Below are 20,479 nucleotides of genomic sequence, written 5' to 3'. Positions count from 1 at the left end.
TTTTTGACGATTTAAAGAAAAACATTTACACTATCCAACACTCACTACAAAGAAGCAATAAGATCCATAAGATGCAATAAGATCCAAAACATTCATTACATGGGTTTTATTACATAGCATCATCTCCAGTAGCTACACTTGAAGACGTGCGAGAATCGTACTACGCATACTGTCTCATGATACATCTAAGAAAGGGTACATCATGGGGTTCAACTTACGGAAACTTCTGACATGACTCATGACCACGCAGGGTCATTCTACTCTAACTCGTATACCGCAACTAGGATACGACTGTTCTCGATCTCGATCTCCTCATCAGACTTGTGAAGTCGGGACACGTACTTCAAGGCCTCGGCGAGCTCCTTGGTAGGCTTGGCTCCAGGTAGGGTAGGGCAGGCGTCTAGGTTGAGGCGAGTCGGGGCTAACTCAAACTCCTGTATCCTAGGCTTCGTCTTGCTGCGAATCCCCTTGGGCAGCTGATCCCACATACCCTTCATCTCCCTGAGGCGCTTCCTGTCAGACTTCTGCCAAGACTGCCAAGTCCTCTCACACTTGTCCTATAGGTACTCGTTCTGCCTGAGTGCCTCGATCAGGTGACCCTGGTTGCGAACATCCTTCTTCCTGAACTCCTCCAGCTCCTGAGTCATGGTCTTGTTCTTGGAATGGATCTTCAGCATATCAATCCCCTTGGATCTTTCTCTGTCTCCTCTACGGTTGAACTTGGCCTTCTTGTCATCCAACTCTCTCTGCAACTCCAAGACCTTGCTGTCGAGGTAGCAGTTCCTGTTGCCTAGGTCGACGGCTTTGTCCTGTAAGTCAGCGACCTCGGCTCTGTGGGCTTCATCACAATGGTTGAGCTCGTCCTGCAGCTTGGCCACTGTCTCAAGTAGACTAGCTCGCTCCTGTGCTCCCTACGAGTCTCGCTCCTAGTGTTCCCACAGAAGGGCCTGGTACTGATGTCTCTTCTGCTCAAGCTGGGTCACGTACCTGTCCTGCTCCAGTAGGTGGATAGCTGAGACGCGAAGGCATCTATCCTCCTCGGCAAGGATAACTTTGCCTGCTGCGAAACTCCGCTCACTGGGGGTAAGGCTGAGGTCGAGGGCCTAGGGAAGTAGACGGAACTCTGTCGTCTTTAGGTGCTCGTAGTGGTCCCTCATCACTCTGTGAAGTGCCTTGTGTGAGATAGCCTGTAGTCCCTCCTCGACTGTGTCCTCTATAGTCAACTCGGTGAAAGCTAGGACAGAAGGTAAGGTAGTGCTAGCTGGAAACTCGACTGCAGTGACAACTGGTCCTTCGATCCCTTCTCTCTGATCTGGCTTCCCGGTGCAGGTGACCCTAACAAGCTCGTCGGGGATTCCTAACGTGATGAGAACTCGGCAGAGGGTCTGTGCAAAACCCCCGAGCTCACGTAAGTCGAAGGTAAGCTTGGCATGGTCCAGAGGTAGCGGTCCTAGAGGTGGCCAGTCGACGTTCGCTGCCATCTGCATGTTTCAAGGGGACAGGTGTTAGCAGGTCAATAATAGATAAGCCTTGCATAAAAGTAAATGCAGGGTCGGTATATAACCGAAAGAAGGGCTGTTCACATCCTATTCTATCGTCCATCTCTAAGGGTTTCGTCCTATGGTCAAGTATGGCTCTGATACCAACTGAAACGACCCCAATTTCCGCAAAGGGAAATCCACAGCGTCGAAGTGTAATAAGATCGTTGTAGATCATATTACCCAAATTCCAGTCGAATATCACATCCATACGACGATAATATCAGAGTACAAATAGTGCGGAATTACATAATTTATTACATCGCCGCATTGGTGGAATCAAAAGTTGCATTCATTCAGAACAGCTTGAAGATAAGATCGCCAAACTCGAGCGTAGGCACGAACCCCTCATCCGTCAAATTCCTCGGAGCTATACTCCTCAGCAGAACCTGTGTGCCAAAATTTATCAGTACGATTTGTACTGGCCACTCCCATCCCTATGAGCATTGCTTTGTGGAAATTGGATGCAAGTTGGATATAAGCAAAATGAACCTATAAGGCTGGGGTTTCCTATGCAATAGCATATCAAGTAAATAGTAATAGTTTGTCAAGTTTTAACACCATCCCCACACACATTCCACTCCATTCCCGTTTTCGAGCCAGGTTTCGATCCTGGGATCGACATACCACCATCTCCACACCATCACCATACCATACCATCGCTCAGTCGATAGGCCAACTCCCTCTCGGCACTGTCTCAAGGCCCGTAACCCCTGGCTACGACCGACACTCTCTCACGGGGGAAGAAGAGAAGGACTCATCTCACTATCTAGTTTAAGCGAAACCCAGGAAAGGTCCATAGCCGACAAGTCGGCACATGTATCGATCGATCAACCATACACTCTGCAGAGGTTTTACATAACCACAAGATCCACCTTCCTCGCTGACCGTCGTCAACTGGGCTGATTCCGGCCGCTTGCTAGCCTAGGATAATGCCACTCTACCATTCAGCCCTGGTACACCCCAAGTCTAATCTGGGGTGGCTGAAACTGTGAGTCATGAGCCGGGTCCACAAGGTCTCCATGAAGTCTCGGAAGGGTGTGGGGGAAATCCTCCGTGCCCCGTACCTCCTTACACTGTCTGCTAACAACCTAGCAGTAGTGGCAATATCCTACCAAGTAGTCCGGCCGTCCCGCACCATATAGGGCGAGTGGTACGTAAGGCTTCCCGGTGAATCTGAGTACTAGTAAGTCCTTAGGGGTGACCAAGCCAGAATGTCTTCATCAGGGTTTCCATTTATCGTGCTACCACAGCACCTCCATCCCGGGCTCCTCCCATCACAGGTTCACACCCAGGACCACCTCATATACCATTTACCCACCACAGGTATCCATCCCAAGGGTGCCCAGGTAGCACCCCACGGCATGACTTGCCCCAGGCTCGTCGTATACTCCAACTTGGTCGACATAACCCTCACCCTACACGCACCCAAGTCACACACGCAGCACTCTCCCCATAGTCCAGAAAACACTAGTTTTCCACCACGCATTAATGTAGTGCAAGCGTAGTAGAAGTAATAAGCAACAAAATATAGTGGCGAGCGTGTGACTATCCTAACAGCAGGGTGAGCAAGGGTAAGGTTGCGTCAAGGTAAAGGCCATCAAAAAAGTATACTACCATGCAAGTCCTATCATAGCGTGATCATAACAATAAAGTACAGCACTAGCATTTCTATTTTAGCCATGCGTAATAGGTACTACGAGATTGGGTGGGATGTGGCACCTTCAGTGTAGTCGTCTCCGTACTCCTCACGGTACTCACGATCCTCGTCTGTCCGATTCTCCTCCGAGTCTACAAACGATCGCATTATAGTCGCGTTAGCGACGTCTATAGAATAGCACAAAGAAGCAATGAAAATTCAAAAGAGCCAAATGCACTCAAACATGGGTTCATTGCGTAGAGCTTGATTTTAGATGAATTTTGGTCCTGGTTTCGTATTTTTCTGAGGTCATATGAATTAGTTATGAATTTCCGAAGTTTAAATCTATTTCTGAAAATGGAAAAGGCTGAATTAATCCTGGGCTGACACGTGTCATGCTGTGGTTGGTTCACATGGCTTGCTGACGTCAGCATGACATCAGCATGACATCAGCATCATGGTTCCGAGCTGACAGGTGGGGTCCAGCTGACGTCAGCATCACGTCAGCGTCTGACGTGTGGGTCCAGAGTGTCCGTGCCACTGACATGTGGGGCCAGGTCAACGGTCAATACGATCGGGTCTCAAACGGGCTTCGGGTTCGGCCGGTCTGGGCCGGGCCGGACACGTGGCATGCTGTGACGTAGCCACGTCACGGCCATGGGCCTCTACTGGGCCATGGTCCACGGCTCACGGTCCACGGTGGACAGATGTGCCGGTCTACGGTGGACCGCGTCTTCCTCCGGTGAGCCGCGTCCACCCCTCTCTTCTCTGTCTGTGGTTCACGTGCACCGGGTTCATGCATGGGTGGCCAGCGAGGGGGGTGTTCCCCTGTTCCTCCCGCGGCGGTGCTCCTGCCGGCGGCGAGCTCGCTGGTGAGCGTCCGTGGCGGTGTTGGTGTCCAATTAGGGAGGGGAAAGGCTTTCCCAGGCTACGGCGACTGCGATGGTGGGGTCTAGGTGGTGGCCGAGGCTCACCAAAGCGCTGGCCACGGCGAACGGCGGCTCGGTAGTGCTCGCCGGTGGCGAGGTCGCATTTGCAGGCTCTCCGGTGGCTCGACTGGGCAGATGAGGGTTCCTGCGGTTTCGTGGGGGCACGACGAAGGCGTCCAGGGCTCAAGGCGAGGCCTCGGATCCCCAGGTGGCCGGTAGGGATGTCCCGGCGGCCACGGCGACGTAGTGACGACGGTGAGGCACGCGGGTGAACCACGGGGCTCCAGCGGGGTGGTCACGGCGTGCGCGTGAGTTACTCGTGGCTTCAGCGAACGGGATGGGCGAGTCAAGGAGGCACCAGACGCTCCCAGCAGTACTGGCCACGGTGGTCGGTGCTCTGATCGGTGGTCGGGTGCTCGAACCGGTGGTCTGGTGCTCGGCACGGTGGTCTGGTACGGTGCTCGGACCGGTGGTCTGGTGCTCGGTTCGGTGGTCTGGTGCTCGGCACGGTGGTCTAATGCTCGGAGGTGGTCTGGTGCTCCGGTGGTGGCTGCGCCATGGCGGCGGTGTCGTGAGCGTAGCAGGCGTGCTCGGCTACGGCGTCCGGGGAACTTGGAGAGGTCTACAGCGTCTAAGGGCTCAGGGATGGTCACGGTCAACGTGAGTGTGCTGCGCTGGTGTGCCTAGAGGCCGGGAATGGCCTTGGCCTACGCGCTCACGGTATGGAGCGCCATGGCCGGAGTAGCAAGGTCTGGCGGCGAGCAGGGGAAAAATCGAGGGCTCACCGTGGGTGCTGTGGAAGAAAGGATGGCGGTGCAGTGACGAGTTGTGGCCGTGTAGCTCCGGAAGCAGTGCCGTGCAGTGCCGACCCGCGACCATGATGACGACGACGGCGTTGCCCTCGGCTCCGGCGACTTCGGCAGTGCGCGGGGGCTTCGATCCTCCTCTCACGATCCCTTCACGGCCCTCTTCTCTCGGTGTGGTGCGGCTGCTGGGCCACCAAGCGGCAGCGGAGGCTGAGGGAGAGGCTAAGGCGCCGGGCGTGAGCGGCGTGCGGGCTGGCTTTATAGCCAGGTGCCACGCCTCCCATGGCGGATGGCATCGTGCGGTGGAGGCGCGTGCATCGCATCAGACGGTAGTGCAGGGTTGCATGGGCGCGGCGCAAGGGGGCAGGGTCATGCCCCGGGCGTGACCCCCTAGCCCGCCCCTGCCACTGCTGTCGGGCGCCGGTCGCGTAGGCGATTGAGGCGTGGGTGAGGAAGACGACACTGTAGACGGAGGTGGCTGACATGCGGGGTCTAGCGGGCAGCAGCTGCGAGCGAGGCAGACGGGTGCGCGGGTGATGCGCTGGGCCGGCTCGTGGGCCACGTACGTGCGCACGCCGGTGCAAGATGGGCGCGGTTGGGCTGGCTGGGCCGCGAAGCCGAGCAGCCTGGGCTACGAGGCCTTCTTCCTCATTTCCTTTTTCTGTTTTCTTTTTCTTCTTCCTTGATTTGAATTCAAATTCGGTTTGGGTATTTTGAATTCAAAATGGGTGCACCAAATTCATTGGAGTTGTTAAGCATATCATAACTCAAATGGAAATCCAAATCACATTTCGAATTAACAAAGCATGCAATACTTTATTTGTTAGAATTTAAATAAACACAATTAACTAATGACATGCCATGCTTATGTGTTAACTTGGGTTGGGGTTAGACCTAATGCATCTCTTAGGTTGGGTTTTCTATACATGTCACTCATCATCACATGGAAGTTTTAAGAAAAATTTTGTAGTGGGTATTTTTGGGTGTATGGATTTTTGGGTTGTTACATGTACTGTAAGTCCCGGATGATCACTTATAGATAAGTCCTTAGGGAGAGGAATCTGAAGCATTTAGAAAGTAGTTAAATACTCCAGCCCCCTGTTTCCATGTTGCTAAAAAGTCATATTTTAACGTTTATTGCATATACCATTAGTCAAGTTACAAGATCATGGTTTAATTGAGCACTAACAGAGCTACCCAAATGCATAACCCGTAGGTAACAAGGTAAAAGTTCAATTATAGAGAATTCCTATCAAGGCAACACATGCAATATGAATTTAATGAATTAAAGTGAATAGGAAAAAAGGATGATCCCATACTATACTTGCCTTGAGCAAAGTACTCCTGCTGGTCTTGCTCGTCAAAGTCGTACCCTTGATCTCCCACGAACTGCTCACCGTCTATACTCGATAACCACAGCAACATACAAGCATCCAGGAGCAATCATGCAAAGCAAACAAGGCTATAGATTAGAACAGTACACCAACAACATAGAATCAAGATGAAAAGTTTGGAAAACGAATCTACGTCTCGCTACGAACACACAGACGCGAAGATCAAAAAATTGGATCTAAGACGGAAAAGTTATGAATTAAACAAGTTTTCCTATAGCAAAATAATAGATTAAATCTAACCTCGAATTTTAAAAGTTGGAAACATACTTTACAGTAGCATGAACATGTAGATCACTTAATTATGAACCTAACGCAACTTGAACGGATCAAATCGGAGTTAAAACGAAGATTTTATAGCTAAAACAAGTTGAATGGCAAAACTTTAAATAGCTTAAAACGTATTTTAATATAACCGAACCCAAATACGCTTTTAAAAAGAGAAAACAAAATCTGTAAACTCGCTTTTGACGTAGATTAATACTAAAATAATTGTAAGGGCGTATTTGCAAAAATTCCGATCGAAGGGGTATCCTTCAATTTGAACCGCCGGATTAGATCTAGACGGCTTGGATTCAATCTGGCGGAAGAAGATGTGCCAGAACAGTGCCGGCGGCGGCTTGACCACGGCGGCACCATTGCTGGTTTCTGGAGCACATGGTTCTCGGCCCACAGTGCACGGTTGAGCGAAAAAGGAACACCGGGAGAGAGAGGAGAGGATGGGGATCTCACCCAAACCGAAAGAGGCATGCGGGAAGCAACGACGGTGGCGCGGCGCTCGGTGGATGGCGGCTGTCGCGGCGGCGCTAGAGCGAGGTGCAGCTGTGGCTTGCTTGGGCGAAAAACTGAGCGGCAGATGAGATGGGAAGGCGGAGGAGGCGCGGCGCTATTTATGGGGCCAAATCACTTGGGCGTCACGGCACCACGGGGGTCATAGAAGCACTGGACTCGGCATCAGTGCGGAGGAAGAGTCTGAGGCGGCCACGACGTGAGGAAGGAGAAGGGTCTGACGGCTAGGCCCAGGTGGTCAACGGGCGGAGGGAAACGTGCGGGTCAGCGGGAGCGGGCGTGCGGCTGGGCCAGCGGCTTGCTGGGCCGGCGCGGCGAGGGAGAAGAGCCGACTTGGGCTGGCGCTGAGAAAAGGGGCGCTGGGCTTCGGCCCAACCGGAGAGGGGAAGGAAGAGCGACGGCCTGGAAAAGAAATGGGCCGCGCGGGGAGGAATGACCATGGCCAGAAACAGAGGAAGGAGAAAGGAGATTTATTTTTCCTTCTTCTTTTTTTTCTAATTTTTCCAAAGCAAATTCAAAATGAAATTTTGACTCAATTCGAAATCCAACTTCAAACCAAGCAATACAAAATATTATGCAACAGCATGAATGCACACTCATTGTTGTTGAACTTATATTTGTTTTTAATTTAATAAAATTTGTTATTTATTTAGATAACAAACAGAGTATATATATATTTCTACATTACCCACCTCTATCAATATTAGTATAGCAAGATTTGATTAGAGTAAATATATGTGTCGTGCCAACATTCATGAGTAATAAAATATATATGTTATGTTTCATCACATAAAAAATAATTTCTTAACAACTCATGTACTAATGATACTAACAAATTATTTAAAAACATATAACCATAACTATAATTTATATAGACTATTACTTTCGATATATTTATGTATTTTTACTAAAATGATTGACATGTCCATATTGATAGTATAACCATAACTCCAAATATGAATCCTTGATAGGAAAATTTAATCATCTTGAGAAGTAGAGACCACTGGTGCTATATTTTCCTAACCCTTTAAGAATACTTTAGAATAAAATGTCAATCAATATAAGGTATAAGTATTAAAATTCTCTTGAGGTTAGCATAGCTACCCCTATTTGAGATCTCATTTCAAGTTCTATGATTTATCTTAAGTGATATGGTAGATGTTTCAAATAATGGCTTATGCTATTATAGTACTTAAGAACATACTCTATGGCCTGAAATCCTTATTTTAAAAAATGTAAAACGGAGAGTTAATGAAAGATACAATAAGAACAAGAGTTTCAACTTAACTTGAGATAAAAAAAATCCATAGAAGTTGATAAGAATAAAATTTGAAAAATCAAAATTTAGATTCATGGCTTCATAAGATACATGATGCAACAAGAGCCACCATGATTAATGATAAAGGTTCAAAGTAACTGCATATTTAAAATATATAGGAGGTGTCATGCAAAGGAAAAATATGAATATGGATAAAATATATATATATATATATATATATATATATTAGTTCCTTGAAAAAAATAGTAGTTAATAAGTTTATGATAACTAGATAAGACTATAGAGTATCTACTATGTATATTATGTTAGAAAATAAACAAAGATAAAAACATACAGTTTAATATAAGTAATTCTTTATTAATCAGATATACTCTCTCTATTACAAATTATAAGACGTCTTGAGTTTTCTAAATACATACTTTTGTTGTACACTTAGATGTATTGTCCATATACATAGTAAGAAAGATATATCTAGAAAAGCCAAAACATCTTATAATTTGGAACGAATGAATTATTAAACAGTATCTACTCATTATATCTCATAAAATTCTAACACGTGAGATAGCACTGGTTGATGGACCAGTACATATAATTACGGGAGATTCAAGAACATACAACTCATGAGATTTGGACTTAAAACTGCAGACATACTCTGGGCAGAGGATTGCAATGCTAGGTGTTCTCGATCGGGCACCTTCTAGTTCGCTTCATCAGCGCGTGCACCACCGCGTTTAGCCTTTGCTCGGCGAACAACGGCCAGGCCACCATCGGCACGCCGTGCACCAGGCTCTCTAGCGTGGAGTTCCTCCCGCAATGCGTCAGGAACCCTCCGGTGGCACTGTAGGCAACCCAATGTTCCAGCCCACCAACGTTTTCACGGCATGCAACACAGCCCATGCAGCATAGCCCATCAACGTTTCCACGGCATTCAGCACAGCCCATTAACGGTCTTGAGCGGTGCTGCACGGAGAGATGCCATGCAGCACGACTGCATAGAAATTTTTTCTGTGGTGGAAAAAAAAATCTATGCAGTCGTACTGCACAGTACCTCCATGCAGCACCGCTCCGTTGCCGTCCATTCATCCTCATCGATGGTGGATATTAATCGCCTTGATATTTTCAACACAGGTATAAATGATATATTGTCTTCGTTTTGCAGTACCTTTTCAAAGACCATTTATTTGGACATCTCCAACAATTAAATCCACGGAAGGTTGCCAGCAAACATGGAACACAAGTTCGTACAACAACTCTTACTTGGTTCAAACCAATTAACTGGTCCAATTCCTCCCATGCCAATTAGCCTGACCATGTTGGACTTGTCAAGAAACCTTTTTTTATTAGGACCTTTCCAGTAAATCTTGAAGCTCCTTACCAGTGATTATGCTTGCTATTTTTCTAGTTTACACCATTGCTTGTTTTCCAACAAGTGCATTTGTACTGTATTGTATGTCTTCGTTTAGTGCCGACAACCTTTCTAAAAAGTTTTGCAATGATTTACGGCATCATCCTTGGGTTTTTTGTACTGTTTATTTTTGCAATGTTTTACACTACCCCAGATCGGCACATCACTGCTGGTTCAAAACCCCCTTTTAGTGCTAGATTTTGAACCGGCACAACCAAATTGACAGTGATGGAGGGTTCACATCACTGTCGGTTTTTTAAGCAGAAGTGATAATGAACTTCACTGCTTGTTCGTTACCCAAGCTGGCAGTGTTATGTTGAGCCAACATTGCCGATTCGTGGTACCAACCGATAGTGTTGAGGAAAACAACATAGTTGGTTCATCACCCGAGCAGCAGTGTTGTTCCTGTGATCACTTCCGGTTCAGGGCTCTAACCGGTAGTATTGATTTGGGCAACACTGTCGGCTCGGTACTTGAGCCAGCAGTGCTATTCCTATCATCACTGCCAGTTTTTTGGTGAACAAAAAATAAAAATTAGAGACTTAATCATGAACAATAATTATAGCGCCAAACAATAGGTTTGGTCATCAAAATTGAAATCAGTAGCCCTATTGAAAAAAAAACTCTACACTAGTCCATACAAAACTAAAGCATTACATATATACAATCATCAAAACCACCATGTAATTTGCTAGGAATTATAATGTGTTCATACAGAGACCAACCATTTGGAAGATGGATTCACCACGATTTGAATGCCTTCCTAAAGATCCAATTGAAAAGTGCTCTCTAAATGGAGAAATGACTAGAATGAGAAGCAATCGAGCCATCAAAACAATTGAAAAGCTACAATTTCAAAGGAGTGGATGATTGTTACTAACCTTAAAGCAAGAAGATCATGCCCATGCTTGAAAATCCAAGACCTTCATTGAGCATTTTGGTGAAGAATAGCTGCAGCAATGGAGGGAGAGTTGGGGAAAGGCGCCTCCTTGGCCGAGTGTGCTCGGGATGGGTGGAAGGAGGGAGAAGGACGTAGGCTTTGTAGTGTGCACAACACCACTGCTGGTTCAAGCCAAAAGCCTATAGTGATAGCACAACACCACTGTCGGTTCAAGCCACGAACCGGCAGTGACACTGTCAATTCTAGCCACCAACCAGTAATAATATTGACCTTCACTACCAGTTTTTGGGGACCCATAATCATTTTCTGATTTGAAGCTAACCGGTACTGAAGAGTTATCATTACCGATTCACTAGCAACCGGCAGTAATGGACCAGCAGTGAAGGTTGAATCTGTAGTAGAGTTAGGCTGTCATCCTTGATCTTTTCTACCTAGAAGAATAATACATTATTTTGGCGGTAAAATAATCTATGACGACGCATGTTCTATGGACATATTCAAACGATTAACATGACCGACACAAATGAAGATCAAATAAACATCGTGAATCTCTCAAAACCATCACATGTAAGAAGCGAGAGCACTGGTTCTTTCTAGAAACTTAAGCCATGCATACATATCTTACTTCTTACTATTACTGAATAGAGATATCAGCGGAGGCACCATGTTAATTCTCACAAGATACGCTACGAAAAAAGAGAAATTCAAGAAATTCATCTGGCCTTTAATTTGGTAGACTCTATTCATCATCGCCAATAATAAGAAATGTCTTGAACCCTCCACATGTAGTAAGAAGCAAGCGCACTGGTCTTTCATCTGGCCTTTAATTTGGTAGACTCTATTCATCATCGCCAATAATAAGAAATGTCTTGAACCCTCCACATGTAGTAAGAAGCAAGCGCACTGGTTCTTTCTAGAAACTTAATCCATGCATGCATACATATAATTAACTAATTAAGGGAGGTTCAATAGCATGGACATTGAACAATGACAAAAAAATTCGACCCGCAGGGTAAGACAGCCCCGTGCATTGTGCTTAAGAAAAACACGTTCTCACATAGGTCGATAAAACCCCCGAACCTCTACCCCACCCATAGACAGTGGCACCGCAGCTCCTGTAAGACTGGACTGACCTTAGACATGTGCTTTGACGTAGGGTAGACGAGGGGATTTTTTTCAAATCATGATTTAGACACAAAACTGTGGACACACGACACGATAGGCAGAGGATTGAAATGCTAGGTGTTCTCGATCGGACACCTTCTAGTTCGCTTCATCGGCTTCCCACTTCTCCACCACCTCATCAAGTGCCGTCGTGGCGGCGCCACACTCACGGAGTCCCTCTGCCGCAGCCTTCTGCAGCTCGGCCACCTTCACCCGCACCATGGCACCCTTCGCTTCCCCTGCCATCAACTCCCCCACCACCGCTGCGATGATCTCCTTATCCTTCCTCTCGGGCAAACGTATCGCAGATTCGCAGCTCCTACCCCCTCGGACAGCATCACCGCGTTAAGCCGCTGCTCGACGAACAGCCAGGCCACCATCGGCACGCCGTGCACCAGGCTCTCTACCGTGGATTTCCACCCGTAATGCGTCAGGAAACCTCCGGTGGCACTGTGGGCAAGCACCTGTGTCTGCGGTGCCCACGACGGCACCAAGAGACCCACGTCCTTTGTCCTCTCCAGGAATCCTTCCGGCAGGTAGGCGAAGGGGTCCTTCCTTCTTGCTCTCTCTGCGTTGTAGTAATTGTCACTGAGTGTACCCTCGTCGCTGGGGCTTCGCACCACCCAGAGGAAGCGCTGCGCGCTGAGCTCCAGCCCAAGCGCGAGCTCGTGCATCTGCTCCTTTGGCAGCGAGCCGGCGGAGCCGAACGAGACAAAGATGACCGACCTGCCCGACTGCCGATCGAGCCACTCCAGGCACGCCGCACGCGGGGAGCGTGGAAGCGTGCCGTTGGCATCGGTGCTACTGCCGACGAACTGCCGTATCAGCGGGCCGATAGGGTACACAGGCGGCCGGCCGGGCTCTGGCTGGCGAAGCACCTCGGCGACCTCAGGCTCGACGGCGTCGAAGGAGTTGACCAGGATGAAGAAGCATCACCGTGTACGAAGGGTTGGACCTGTCCTGGAGCGGCGAGGGTATGTCCGACCCCGGGAGAGAGCGAGAGCGCGTGCAGGTTCATGGGCATGAAGAGGCAGCGCGTCCCCACGCCGGCGTCGCGCGCGGCGTCCAACGAGTCCATCCCGAACTGGTCGGCGACGAACGCGACGAGGCGGGCGGTCTCCGCCATACCTAAAATGTATAGAAAACACTAGTATATTATATGTATATACGGGTATATACGTGAAACACAAATATACATATACATGGCTGTTGGCCTCCGGCTCGGTTGTCAGCATATGGCCGCGGCGGCGGCTTACGCCGTAGCTTCGACTGTGACATGATACCTCACGTCACATGCACCTATCCTACGCAGGTTGACGTTTCCATGACTCTCAAACAACCGTACTCAGTCAAAGTCAATAAAGACACTGATAATATGATTAAAACGAAAAGAAAATCCGAGAAATGGTAGAAAATAGCAATTTGTCTTTCGTACGAGTTGCAAAAAATGCAAATAAATTAGTTTATGTAGAACAAAAAAATGAGTAAAGAAAAACTATAAAGAAATTAATATTCGGATCTCCAAACAAGTTGCAATTAGAAAATAGATCAATACATATTAGAAGTTACAATAATAGTTTCATTGATATCCATAAGTTAGATATATATATACTCACTCCATCCCGGTCTAATTTTTTGTTCAATTGATGCTTGCCTGTCATATACAAGGCATAAAAAAAGTATAAAGGTAGCTTTGCTATGCAACCTAGCCAATATACGGAGGCGGGCCAGTAACGTATTCATCACCTTCATTGTCGATGTCATAGGTGATACAAACATGTACAGCTCTTCGTCACTGCCGGCTCGCCGTACAAACCGACGGTGAAGACGTTTTTCAAACTACTATATCAAACTTTTGAACATACACTACTGCAGATCTTGTCATCCCAAACGCCTCTATCACCGCCGTTTTAATTACAACCGGCGGGATGAGAGTATCACCGTCGGTGCGTAAGAACGAACGTTGGCATTGATAAGTATCACCGTTGGTTCGCATTACCAACCTGAAGTGATAGTCCATCGTTATAGCCGGTTTGCACCACCAACCGGCGGTGATGATATGCTTCTCATCACTGGCGGCTCGCCGTACGAACCGACGGTGAAGGCGTTTTTCACCGTCATCTTGTTTTATGATACGACGGTGATAACTATGCTGCAGCACAATAAAATTCTTAACTTTTTAAAATAAAGTTGGATGAAAACAAAGTTTATATCAAAGTTGTGGATCTCGATGATACAACTTTTTAGTTGATCACGTTTTTATTTTAAATCATTTACGGTCCCAAAATTCTATTTAAAGCTCTCAAATTTTGAAATTCATTTTTTCGAACTATACAAACTGCCTCAAATGGAAAACTACCAAAAGCAAAGATTTAGATCTTGATGAGATGTACAACTTTGTAGGTGACAACTTTTTCATTAGAAGTTCTAAAATTTTTAAATTCAAAATATTCAAATGACCTCGGTTGTTATTGATGAATTTTCAATTTAAATCATTTAAGGTCCCAAAAGTATGGCTGAAGTTTTGACGATTTGAAATTCAAATTTATCGAATGACCTCGGATGGCGAAATGAACAAAATTAAACTTGTAGATCTCGATTAAAACAACAAATTTGTAGTTTATATGAGTTTTTCATCTGAAGTCATTTAGGGTCCTAAATATTCATTTTAAAATTCTAAAAAGTGAATACTAGGGGAATGGATATGCTATATAGACACAAGTGACTTATGGGTGGAGTTATTAGAGGAGCTATGCGCGAGGACAAAGGTCTTGGGTTTGAGTCCCAGCACCACGTAGCACACGGATTTTCGAGCGAAAAATCATGTGACTTGTGACTTGCGACTCGCAACAGTGGGGGCTTCACGGGATTAAAACAAAATTTTTGCTATTCTTTGGTCTAATTTTTTGGATTTCTAGAAATCCTAATCACCGCCGGCTGGTAAGACAAACCGACAGTGATAATATATTATCACCACCAGTTGCAAACCGGCTGTGATGACCACGCCATCACTGTCGAGTATTCATTGTTGAGTGCCCAAACTGACGATGATAGGGAGTTTCGAACCGGCTATGATAGGTCTGCTATAGTAGTAAGGCAACCGAAACAAAGGATGAGTGAACCCTGACCTCGAGGTTGAGGAACTACCCCCGCCCCAAGTTCACCCAAGCTATGCGGAACCCTACAAGGAGCCCACCAAAGTGGGCACCAGGTCAAACAATTACAGGTTCCGTCACCACCAAGCCAAAGTCATGGAACAGACGGTACCCATGACAGGCAGTGGTGGATGCAGAACAGGATTGAAGGAGGGGCTGATCTCTTCTTCTTCTTCTCTCTCTCTCTCTCCATTTTTCTTCTTTCCTCCACCTCTTCTTCTCCCTCACCCTCCCCATATTTCCATTGATGCACCAGCTGTAGGGGGGCTGGAGCCCCCTCAGCCCCCTGTAGATCCGCCCCTGATGATAGGACAACCATGTCCACATGGCATGGAGCACGGGGCACAACACACCCAGTCCTATGTCAATCTAGTGCAAAATAAGAAGACGGGACATGACTTATCAACCACTATGGTAGACCAGTTCCACCAACTTCGACATAGGCATGGCCGCCTGTAGCCAGTTGCGCCCATGATCTCCTCCACGACCACAGCAGGATGGCACCCGTAGCAAAGACCGGATGCATTGGCACTAGTCCAAGGGGCCCATCGAAGATTGGGCAATGTATAGGACCCCTCTCTCTTTCCTCTCTGTTGAGACACTGCCCCTTCGCTATATGAGGGGCGACATGGGCTCCCTTTCTTCGACTTCTTTGACTGCCTGTTCGACAACTTCTTAGACTACCTCTTGGAAGCTCTCACAACCATTGAAGTGTCACCATTTTGTAACTCCTACTACCTTGGGCTCAAGAACACAATTCATCACCCTCGACTAGACATAGAGCCAGTATAAATCTCGAGTCCCCCTAGTGCTAAGCCATTCAAACATATGCACAATCACAAATTTACTAGTCGACGGTATGAAACACCGACAAGAATTGACTGCATTGACCTTGTGCATTTCGCCATGTCCTACTACACGCTGCACATTGGGATGGTACAATGTGTCATCTCTACTATAAGGGACCAATCAAAACTATACTAGGTCTCCAAAAAAACGTCCCCCGCTGAGAGACTCTAATCATTGTACACCAACGAAATTGTACCCAGAATTTCAACATCATTAAAATCTATGGCTCCTAATCCCTGCTCACAGGCTTCAACTCAATCTAATGGCTAATGTTATTTGGATCTCCCACGCCAAGGCTTCAACGCAAGGCTCGCGCATCCGGCGCAGATTCTCTAACTTGAAGAACAAAAGTCACCGGTGACTTCTCCTCGTCCCGATTCCATTCATTCCTCATCCAACGGTTCTCTTTCACAAAGGTTTCAAGAATCAATTAGCTCAGCCCATTTGACAGCCCAAACAAAGGCCCAGCTCGCGAGAAGTGGAATCGGTTGACTACAGGCGCTATGTATTTTTGGCGGGTAAATAAGCAGCGACGACACATTTTTGGCGCCAGATTTTGTTTCGCCCGGCGGATGGCAAGCGCCGCCGATGGCGGCTAGACACAGTCATCTCGTCAACAGGGAGCAGCGAGCGCGTGTTGCCGATCTGGTACGTGTGATAGCTGTTGCTGCTGCTGTTGCGCGTGGACGACAGCAGCAACGTCGTCGTCGCGAAATTCTGGCCTGGGCAGAGGTCTGTCGTTGGAGCTCGCCATCTTCCTTCACGTGATCTTGCTTTTCTACAGGTAGCCAAAATCAATCTTTCATCTTTCAGGCTTATTTTTTGTAAGTCAAAAATTTAGACCTGCTTGTTTTTGTGTAGTACTCGTTGATTCAGACCTTGCTTACAGGTAACCAAAATCAACTTTTTCTCTTTCAGTCTTCCGATTCATACATGGCAAAACCAAACAAGTAAGTTAGGTTTACCTTTTAATTTATTTTTCTTTGTTTGCATCCAAACGTGCCTTGCAATAAATATACATTTATTTTTCATGTAGGGAGAATGTGAATCCTACTTAGTTACCTTGGATTGGTCAGAAATTCAGGAACTTGGAGGATGCTTGGTCTTTTTGGATTGATTATGGAGGTCATGCAGGTTTTGAGGTCAGGAAGAGGTACACAAATGTTGGTACTGATGGAAAGGCAACATCTTGTAGATATGTGTGTGCTAAGGAAGGTCGAAGAGCACAGGACAAGAGGGATCATGCCACCAAAAATCCTCAAGCTGAAACAAGGACATGTTGTCCAGTTCGGATGGGTCTAACATTAGATCATGTGGCTGGAAATTATGAAGTATTTGATCTATTGCTTGCACACAATCATGTTCTTCACTTGCCGCAAACCGTTCATTTGATGACATCACAGAGGAAGATTTCAGAAGTACAGGCTTTTGAAATTGAGGCAGCTGATGATTCTGGAATTAGGCCAAAAGTGGCACATGAGTTGGCTTGTCGCCAAGTTGGAGGACCCATAAATCTCAGCTACACTTGTCGTGATCATAAAAATTACTTGCAGAGTCGGCGTCAAAGGGAGTTGGCTTATGGCCAGGCTGGAAGCATGTTGAAGTATTTTCGAGACAAGATCGCTGACAATCCTTCTTTCCACTATGCTTTGCAATTGGACAATGAAGAACAGATAACCAATATTTTCTGGGCAGATGCAAAGATGATAATTGATTATGCACACTTTGGAGATGTTGTCACCTTTGACACCACCTTTGGCACAAACAAAGAATATAGGTCCGTTTGGTGTTTTTGTTGGATTCAATCAGTTTAGGAGAGACCATTGTTTTTGGAGCAGCAATTTTATTTGATGAAACATGTGCTTCTTTCACATGGTTATTTAAGGCCTTTCTAGCTGCACACAATGGAAAGGAACCCAGAACTATATTTACTGACCAAGACGCTGCAATGGGAAATGCAATTCAGGAGGTATTTGTAGATGCATGGCATGGGTTGTGTACTTTTCATATAATGCAGAATGCTGTCAAGCACTTGAGCAACAATAAAAATGATGAAAATGAAGAATCTCATATCCTCTTAGATTTCAGTGCTTGCATGTATAATATTGAGGACAAGGAGGCCTTTGAAGAAGCATTTGACAGCATGAGAAATAAGGTGGATAAGAATAAGTCATTATGGCTGGATAGCATCTACAAGTTTAAGGAGAAATGGGCTGAATGTTACATGAGGGATGTTTTTACATTGGGAATGAGAAGCACACAATTAAGTGAGAGTTTCAATAGTGACTTGAAACAACATCTGAAATCAGATTTTGACATCATTAGGTTCTTAAAGCACTTTGAAAGGGCAGTGCAAGGAAAAAGAAACAAGGAACTAGATGAAGAATTTGAAGCTAGGAAAAAGCTACCAAGAATAAGAATGAAGACACCTATGTTAGTGCAAGCAAGTAAACTTTACACCCCCCCAAATATTTGAAGCATTCCAAGCTGAGTATGAAAGATCCATGGCTGCATGTACTAGACCATTGCATGAAAATAACACATGCTATTTCTATTGTGAGATCTGATGGTGATTTAAGTTCTGAACAAGAGCGCATAGTTGTAGGTGATCCTTTGGAGCAAAAAGTTTCATGTAGCTGCAACCAATTTGAAAGGACAGGTGTATTGTGTAGCCATGGATCGAAAGTTCTTGACTTGATGAATATCAAACTATTGCCTGACCATTATGTGCTGAAGCGTTGGACAAGGGGAGCAAGGTATGAAACTGTACAAGATAATAAAGGAAGGAGAATCATCGAAGATCCAAAATTAGATGCAATGCTTCGATATAAGTATATGTCTCACAAGTTTCTGAATCTGGCATATCAAGCAGCAAGCTCTCCAGAGTGTTGCCTATTGGTAGATGATGCACTTGATTGTCTTGGTAAGCAACTACAGGACAAAATTAGTGCACCTACAAGCATTTTGTCTGATTCATATAATGTCCAACTCCAACCTGATGTTCAACAAGATGAAGATTTCCTTGGAGCTGCATGCCTAAGGAAAAAAGAGGTTCAACCAAAAAGTTCAAAGCGGAAACGAAGTTGGCTGGACAAGACACGAAAGTACAAGAAAAAGGTGCCAAATAAATCCAACGTATGTTGCTGAAACCCTTTCCAAAATAATGTTTCTATTCACTAGTACTTGCTAAATTTCAAGTTTGGATGATTTATGCAGCATGGAGAAAATAGTGTAGCTGTAGAAACACAAGTATCAATGGATGATGCTAGCAATGTCTTCACTGGCTACACCAATTTGTTGATGGTAGTTTCAATATTTGTCTTTTTCAACTTGTAGAATTAGTTTAAATATTAAATTTTTTCAACTTTTCCTTTGTGTTTCCAGGGACTTAGTAACATTGATGATTTCCTCTAGGACCCTAATCGTTGCTGCAGGGGAAGGATATTTTGTTCTTTTGGGGTGAACGTGGTTAACACTTGCTGCAATTATTTGGCTAAACAGTGCAAATTGATGTAGTAAAAGTGGCTGGGGTTATTTTGGAGCATGAGCGCTATGCAAAATATTTAAGTGAAATGGTTGTTAAATTTGCACTAAAAATAGTGTCCGTATATGTTTATGCATTGAATTAGCCGCTATTCTCGTTTTATTTGTCTCTCCGGTCAAGCTGGGCTTATTTCTCCAAATATGGGCTTTGTTTGGGCCATAATCTTCTTGTGAGCTGACTGCTATATGTGGAAAGTAGTTCAGAGGAGCGGCAGCCGTTGGATGTAAATTGAGTGGCATCTGGAACGGCCAAAGTCACCGGTGACTTTTCTTAACCAAGTTAGAGAATCTGCGCCCTCCGCATCCCGCATACCGCTTGTACGCGACGCACCGCATGAGACCCAGGAGGCCAGGATCAAATTCCAAACTGACCAAAAAAAACAAATAAGTTTCCTTCAAAAAAAAATTCCTTCCAAACGACACGGAGAAACCGCCCCATGACGTCTCTGACCGCACAGCCATGCGGTTCCGATCCTATCGGCCGCCACTACCGCCTGCGCGTATCCTGCCGGCTGCCGCTACTGCCTGCCGTCCCGCCGGCCGCCGCTACCTCCTGCACGCCGCCTGCCCGTGCTCTAGCTTCGCCGTCCCATCCGCCTGCTCGTGCTGTAGCCTCGCCGCTACCGCCTGCAGCCTTGCTGTCCCTTCGGCGGCATCTTCTGCCCCGACAACTTCTTCTACGCCCAGTCCGATGTCGGAAACAACTGGGCCAAGGGCCACTACATCGACGGCGCCGAGCTCATCAACGCCGTCGTCGACGTCGTGCGCAAGGAGGCCGAGAACTGCGACTATCTCCAGGGTATGCACTTATACTGATCTACTTATGCATCAATCAATTCCACACTAGGCTAGGTGTCCCTTTCGTCGATCTCGTGTTTCCTCCGTCGATCAATCGTGCTCTGTATTGCCTTCTTCTATCTCAAAAATTGTAGTGTTAGAATTAGAATTCGTCAGGTAAATTGTAAATTTGCAATCATCTTGAATTTCTGCCTCTAATAGGCATAGAGGGATGCACACGATTGCTGGATGGATCAATGCTTTATCCTTGTTTTCTCGTGAGGACAGGAATGTCACGATATTAAAACACCCTA

General features: G+C 46.3%; 2 pseudogenes; one reads left to right on the top strand and one right to left on the bottom strand.

Annotated features, from left to right (window-relative positions):
* Positions 1-11,940: 11,940 nt before the first annotated feature.
* On the bottom strand, positions 11,941-12,967 carry LOC136489190 (hydroquinone glucosyltransferase-like; annotated as a pseudogene).
* Positions 12,968-15,902: 2,935 nt separating this feature from the next.
* On the top strand, positions 15,903-20,204 carry LOC136489188 (protein FAR1-RELATED SEQUENCE 5-like; annotated as a pseudogene).
* Positions 20,205-20,479: the final 275 nt, after the last annotated feature.

The sequence above is a fragment of the Miscanthus floridulus genome, chromosome 10 (assembly GCF_019320115.1).
Source record: "Miscanthus floridulus cultivar M001 chromosome 10, ASM1932011v1, whole genome shotgun sequence".
NCBI lineage: Eukaryota > Viridiplantae > Streptophyta > Magnoliopsida > Poales > Poaceae > Miscanthus > Miscanthus floridulus.
Note: the sequence above shows the minus strand (reverse complement) of the source record. Positions and strands in the feature narration are given on the sequence as shown.